The 6,632-nt window shown below is 38.4% G+C and overlaps 2 long non-coding RNA genes across 8 annotated transcripts; both read left to right on the top strand.

Annotated features, from left to right (window-relative positions):
* The first annotated feature begins 741 nt into the window (after window positions 1–741).
* Window positions 742–2,718, top strand: LOC110901518. 4 transcript variants are annotated; one of them, XR_004875932.1, is made up of 5 exons: window positions 742–1,035; window positions 1,108–1,184; window positions 1,574–1,613; window positions 1,761–2,071; window positions 2,442–2,583. It is a non-coding gene; the product is annotated as an uncharacterized LOC110901518 (long non-coding RNA). The 4 variants fall into 4 exon arrangements; XR_004875930.1 differs by having other exon boundaries at window positions 1,104–1,184; XR_004875931.1 differs by lacking the exon at window positions 742–1,035 and having other exon boundaries at window positions 1,046–1,184; window positions 1,571–1,613; window positions 2,442–2,718.
* A 146-nt stretch (window positions 2,719–2,864) lies between these two features.
* LOC110899015 lies at window positions 2,865–4,693 on the top strand. 4 transcript variants are annotated; one of them, XR_002569862.2, is made up of 7 exons: window positions 2,865–2,990; window positions 3,308–3,516; window positions 3,587–3,660; window positions 3,731–3,815; window positions 3,886–3,993; window positions 4,177–4,261; window positions 4,378–4,693. It is a non-coding gene; the product is annotated as an uncharacterized LOC110899015 (long non-coding RNA). The 4 variants fall into 4 exon arrangements; XR_002569860.2 differs by having other exon boundaries at window positions 4,348–4,693; XR_002569861.2 differs by having other exon boundaries at window positions 2,865–2,960; window positions 4,177–4,693.
* The last annotated feature ends 1,939 nt before the right edge of the window (window positions 4,694–6,632 follow it).

Genomic DNA, 6,632 nt, shown 5'->3' with positions numbered 1-6,632 from the left:
GAAAATCCAAAAAGATTTTGTGTGTGTTTTAGCATAATTTTGAAAAAGTCAAAAAGATTTTAGACAACTGATATTGGAAAACTGATTTTCAAAATTCCGTGTGCTAAACATGATGAGCAGTATTTGAGGGGGAGTGTTTGTGTAAATCTATCTGTTTTCGATAAATCTAACCTTCTTCATGTGGTTCATCATAGTTTGGTAAGAGAGAGTCATGGGTTGATGCACAGGTTGTTGATATGTGATGAATCTAGGAAATTTATTTCTGGGTTAAGATTGTGCAGGAATCAAGAGATCTGATCAAGAGAATTAAAGCGTTTTTAGAGCTAGGTTATTTGATTCCGAAGGCTTGTGTAGATCAGACAACGATCCTGAAGATGTTACTGAAGAACAAAAGAATACCAGTAAGTCAAGAAGGGGAGTCTGAAGAAAGAGAGAATGAGAAAGCCCAGAGACTGATCTAGCCTGACGAGGTGAAGATACAGCGTAAAATTCAGAGTGTGGTAACGACTCCATCAACATCTGAGGGGGAGTCTGTTAGTGCACTACATCTGTTGATTCCGTCTAGGTGTCTAGGATCAAGTTTTACATCATCTATACTATATATAATATACATATCCAAAGGACTTCTTAAGGTCATTGAAATTTCCTTAAAACACTTTTAAAGCATAATGTACAACCCTCTAAAACACAATATAATTTACAATCTCAATTATACCCTTCACTCAAAAAAACACACGGATACACAAATCAATTTTAGGGTTTCTCACTCTTCGTAGCATTTTATCCGCCCCATAGAGCTGCTTTCTCTCCAGGCGATTCAAAAGGAGATCTAGGGTTTCTCGTGGCGAAGCAAGATCTGGCTTTCTCAATGACACCAGATCAATGAATCTCTCTCTATACGACACCCAATTGACTGTGTTCGAAGGTGGTGAAGGGTTCGAATTTGATTTTAGGGTTTTTAAGATGCACATCGCCAGATCTAGGGTTACGAAATCTTTTTTTCACCTCCTTTCTCTTCACATCATACCATCACAGGTGCGTATATGTTCTTTATAACTGATTATGCTTTTGTATTTCATATTGTTTGGTCTTAATCTGTGCAGTTAGTGTGACAATGAATTAGGGTTTTCACTTTGGGGGAAACTTTGCAACATTTTCAGATTCGGCTGATTTTCTCTCATCAGGTTCGGTTTTTGTGATTTCAAGTTACCAGTTGTGATGTTATCTAATTATTCACGATGTTTTAGGAGTGATTTGATTTAATATGTGATGTATTTTTGCATACGGTCTGTAAATGTTATATATATTAGACTTTAATTTACGATAAACAGTAATGTGTAATTGTTGTGTTTGCATTAAAGTTTAGTGAACTCTACTTGAGTTGTAGCTGTGATTATATACTTATTCAATATTCATTTTTTGTGATTCAATTGGTTTTTCAGTTAATTAAAGTGATAGATGGATTTGAAGTTTTAGGTTTTATGATGATTTGATGCTAGCTGTTTCTGATTTGAATGCAGTAGATTTGATCTGAATTTTTACATACCTAAACTATATTCGTCTCCTATAGCAGGTGAAATCAAGGAGGCAGTTGAGCTTCCTCTAACTCACAGGTTTTTAAATGCAAAAGAAATGAACAGCAAATTCATGAGCTTTCTACCCTTTTCCACATCCAAAACTTCATGACTCTATAGCCTTTCTCATGTTAATAGTATGATTTTTGTTATAAATGTTCATCGACTACACTTTTTGAATTTCAGTTCTCAATAGAGTTGGGCTGATCAAGTCCCAATTGCTATAGCTCCTCTCAATTGCGTCCCGTACACGGGCCCGCCTCTTGACGACTCTGATGACATGGTGGTATGTGATTAGCCCATGATGGTTTATCTGCCTGAACAACCCACTGAAAAAGAGAAGGATGCCTTGATGGCAGTCACCAAACATGGAGTATTGGTTACTGGGAGTGCTGCAAATGAGTTAATGGCACCGATTATGGGGTCGTATAACCCTTCTGAATCCGATGATGGATTTCTATTTCGCTTTGCACTTCCAGGTGTCAGCGACAATGAAGGTAAGTTTTTCAAACCGACGAATGTTAAATAATTTATTTTGACCCTAAATGATTAGAACATCAGAATCAGTTTTTGCCAAACACCCCAATATGAGTAGGGGTGTTCAAAAATCTTGCGGCTCAAGGCTCGCTTGAAAAAAGCTCGTTTTGTTTTTGAGTCGAGGCTAGCCAAGCTCGTTTTGTAATCAAGCGAGCTCGAGTCAGTGGTACCATTCGAGATTTCCAAATTCGAAATTGGTTTGGAAAAGGACCCGATCCGAATAACCCTAATTTGAATTTATTATTTGAAATTCGATTCAGTACAAATTTCAGGGTTTTCAAGTGCATTTTGAATAACGAATACCCCTAATTTACATTATTAAATCTGCAGAGTTTAAATGTGAGATTCGGACGGATGGAGATATCCTAATCCAAGGCATGACAAACACTGGGCAGAAAGAGGTTCAGGCCCACAACATGACGTTCGATATGTACACACAATATCTTTGTCCACCTGGCGACTTCGAGGTTCGCTTTCATCTGCCTGCAAACGTTGACCCGTCACCTTGGAATGTAAGCTGGATAACGGTGTTCTCGAGGGTGTTGTTAAGAAGAAGCCAGTCCAAGGCTAGCATTAAAACATGCTTGTTTAGCTTGTAGTGACTTCAAAGGCATGTTTTGTTTTCTTTATTTTGGCCAAATTTAGTGTTGGCCATGATCAAAGTGATATTTGACAAGTATAAAATCATCTGAGGGGTTCATGTCCTTTTTTTTGTATTTCTAATCTTGATCCGACTGGCTTGACATTGTACAGGGTATGTGCAGATGCTTCAGCAACGTTTTGGTTTCATAGACATTGACAAGATCAATCCAGATGCTTGGCCTGCACTCATAGCAGATTTATCAACAGGTGAAAATGGAATCGTAAGCTCTGCATTTGGTGAGTTTTCGTTTCGGGCCGTTTACGTATAAGTTATGATCAGGTCCATTTGGTTGTGTTTTGTCACAAATGGGTGTGGGTTAAAAGTCATTTTAGGTACATTTTTTATGCATACAACTTCATGAATCTTCATTAATGATTTTTATTGCTATTGTCGTGATCTTCGTTTTGTAATCATAATTATCGTGTTGATAATTTATAAGAAAAAAACATTTGAGTAAAATGCCATTAATACGGTGATCGAAAAGGTACAACATTTTATATCCCAATTGAAAGAACTGTTCTCGAAAATAACTGTGTTGATAATTGTGTTTTAGGGAATTGGCTGTGAGTTCAGAAGTTTCCAGAATCTTGCTGACCATGGAGATGAGGACGGTGCACATGTGGGGGTACTTACCTGCAGCCTTACCTCAACGCTCGCCATTAGTTTCTCCGGTCGAAGTTAACCTCCCACCGTCAACCGACGCTGGTCGTTTCTGGTCGGACGTTTGTGGCGGCGGCTGTGGGTTTGCTATGGCCATTTCAGGTCGCTAATTTTTTATGTATTCATTCTTCCTTTGCATATTATTATATTTACTCGTGAAGCTTTTGATCAGACACTGGGTAGCTAATCATATGAGGTGCAACTGATGATCTTGGTCCAAGCTACGTGACCTCAGGGAGACATGGGGTGTGTTTAATTTTCCGTCTATCATGGTACGTGTTTCATATGAAAGAAGCTAATGTGCTGTTTTTTTAAGGAAACACCGGAACCTTTTCCTCTTCCGAGTGAAGTTTCAGTGGTGAAAGCTGCAGAAGGTTGGGCACATTGTGTCTGTGTAACAGGTACTGCTAATACTTTTTCCTTTTTATAGAACTGCAAACAAAATTTTTATATTTTTTTGTGTATATACAGTGGCTGGAGAGGTGTATACATGGGGATGGAAAGAGTGTGTGCCGTTTGGAACAGTTGTTGGAGACCCATACACAGATCAATATCCAGAAACAGACTTACTTGATCAAGGTAATATTAATCATTTTGGCATAGGAATATGGTAACTGTTGAGTTCACTAACTATCCAGAAACAGACTTCCTTGAGCTGTTATTACCAGTTTTGGTTAATAACCGGTTACGTCAATCACTATTGGCGCCGCTCCGGTGCAATGTTACGGTTTTATGTGACATTTTTTATGAATGTTAATGCAGCGAAAGAACATGATGGCCAGATGACTACTTCTCACGACTTACAACGTTACGCGTCTCATCACCATCGGCGCAGGTGCATATTCAGGTATTTGAATTGTTTGTCCTATTGATGTTTTGTTCTTTAATTCGCCGCATGCACGACTATGCAACCGCCTCCCCTTCAACCCGTAGGCTCTCAAAATCTACACCGGTCGCGTTCAGGAAATTATTGACAAGTCTGAATGGTGGGTAGTTGATGGAGAAATGCATGAAACTAGAGAAAACGTGGCACCTAGAGAAACTGAAGTATTTAGTCTTTAGGTCAGAATGTGGGAGCTTTATTCTCATTGATTCACATATTAGTTCTGCAGGCACAGCAGTTGAACAATGACATATTGGAGTTGATATACTACCTTCAATTGATTTGGTAAATTTGTAATAGAGAGTTGCATATTCAAAGATAATAAACTACTATATGTGTTAGGAACAACTCTTTTTTTGTAATAAAAAATTTTGGATTACTCTTCACTTTTATAGCGGAGACAATTTGCAATTCTAATAATGGTATTGGTGTAATTTGAAGGCTTGGATTCATAATCTGGTTCTCTCTAATTTCTATCTTGGCATAAAGGGGAGCAAGGGGTGTCATTGGGTAGGCTCAATTGGGTACTACTTTCATATGGTGCAGCAGTGGATTGAGCAGCCAAATGGTTATTTAATGGGAATGCCATTCGGCTATTTTTACGTGGGATGCTTCATGTTTTGGGCCGGAAGCCTATTTAAGGCAAAATAGGAAAATGGAAAGAGGTTGTGAGATTTATACATACCGTTATTCGTATATGGGCTGAGAAGGGAACATGTACGGGTTTCTTGTTGGCTCAATCGAAATTCTTTAATTTTTTCTAATATTTGATCATATAGAAACGTATATGTAAAATAGTAGTAACCTAAAAAATGAATAATGACTATATAATTTTTTGTTTTCAACCCAACCACAATGATTTACATGCTAATTATATCACGGTTTCTTGGTTTGATCATAATAGTAATACAAATAATAAATCAAATTGCTATATTCATATTTTATTTTCAAATTACTACAGGTATGATATTTTTTTGTTCGTCTCTTCGTTTATTATCTGTAAGGCTCTTGGCATTGATAGACTACACTAACGTTACAAAATAGAAAACTAACAATTTATATATAGTTATTGATGATGTGTAAATGTGAATGTGATTAATAGGTTGGTGTACAAATGTCATTAAATCCCTATGACCGGTTTTGAAGTACCTTAACCGAAAATTTAGATTTTAGTTATGACGCAATTGAACAGAACATTCTCATGTACACCCTTAGAATTACTAACAAGCGTTGTGTTTTCCGTTGCATCACGAATTTGATTTTGGTTATGACTCAAAACCGAACCGCCTCGTACATAGCCCTAAACTCACCAACCTAACTCATATGTTTCCCGCCGCATCGCGCGGGTAAATGACTAGTATTGTATAGCATAGGGCTCGAAATACGAGAAAACGGAAGTCTGTATAGGTGTTAGGGTGTTGGATCGCTTATATGGTTATAGAGAGCATGGACCGCTTTTGTGGCAGTCTTGGGTCGCTTATAAGGACAATGCTGAACCGCTCATGTGTCACATGATCACATGAGCGGTCCCAGACTTCTATATATAGGCCCATGAGCGATTCCATCAGTAGAGGTCTTGATTTCCACGCCAAAGCTCTGCCGGTGTGACGTTTGAGCTGTAAAACGTTTATATTCAATACAAAAGAGAGTTAGAAGGAAGATCGTGCTATTTCTACTTGCTTTTCTTATAATTCCGCATCTGAAATGCAAGAGCAAATCTCTGAACGACTCGGTTGGGTCAGCACACGATCCTACAGAGAAATCCTGTATAAATCTCCGATAATAACCCGCAAGCCCCAAAAAGCTTCTAACTTCCGAAGGGTTCTTTGGTGGACTCCATCTTGCCACGACTTCTATTTTCGACGGGTCTACTAACACTCCGTTTGCACTAATGATGTGCCCAAGAAATTGCACCTCTCGTAACCAGAAGGCACATTTTGAAAACTTTGCATACAATTTCTCTTTTCTGAGCGTCTCTAATACTTCACGCAAATGACTTGTATGTTCTACTTCATTCTTCGAATATATTAAGATGTCGTCAATGAACACTATCACTGACTTGTCCAACATAGGCTTGCAAACCCGGTTCATAAGGTTCATGAAAGCCGCGGGCGCATTAGTTAAACCAAAGGACATCACAAGGAACTCATAATGTCCGTACCGTGTACGAAAAGCCGTCTTCGGTATATCTTCCTCCTTGACTTTTAACTGATGGTATCCCGATCTAAGGTCGATTTTGGAGAACCAACTTGCGCCTTGCAATTGGTCAAATAGGTCATCAATCCTTGGGAGCGGATATCGATTTTTCACCGTGAGTTTATTCAACTCCCGGTAA

This window comes from Helianthus annuus, chromosome 13 (genome assembly GCF_002127325.2).
Source record: "Helianthus annuus cultivar XRQ/B chromosome 13, HanXRQr2.0-SUNRISE, whole genome shotgun sequence".
In the NCBI taxonomy this organism is placed as follows: Eukaryota; Viridiplantae; Streptophyta; class Magnoliopsida; order Asterales; family Asteraceae; genus Helianthus; species Helianthus annuus.
The sequence above is the reverse complement of the archived record's forward strand: the minus strand, read 5'-3'. Positions and strand labels throughout refer to the sequence as shown.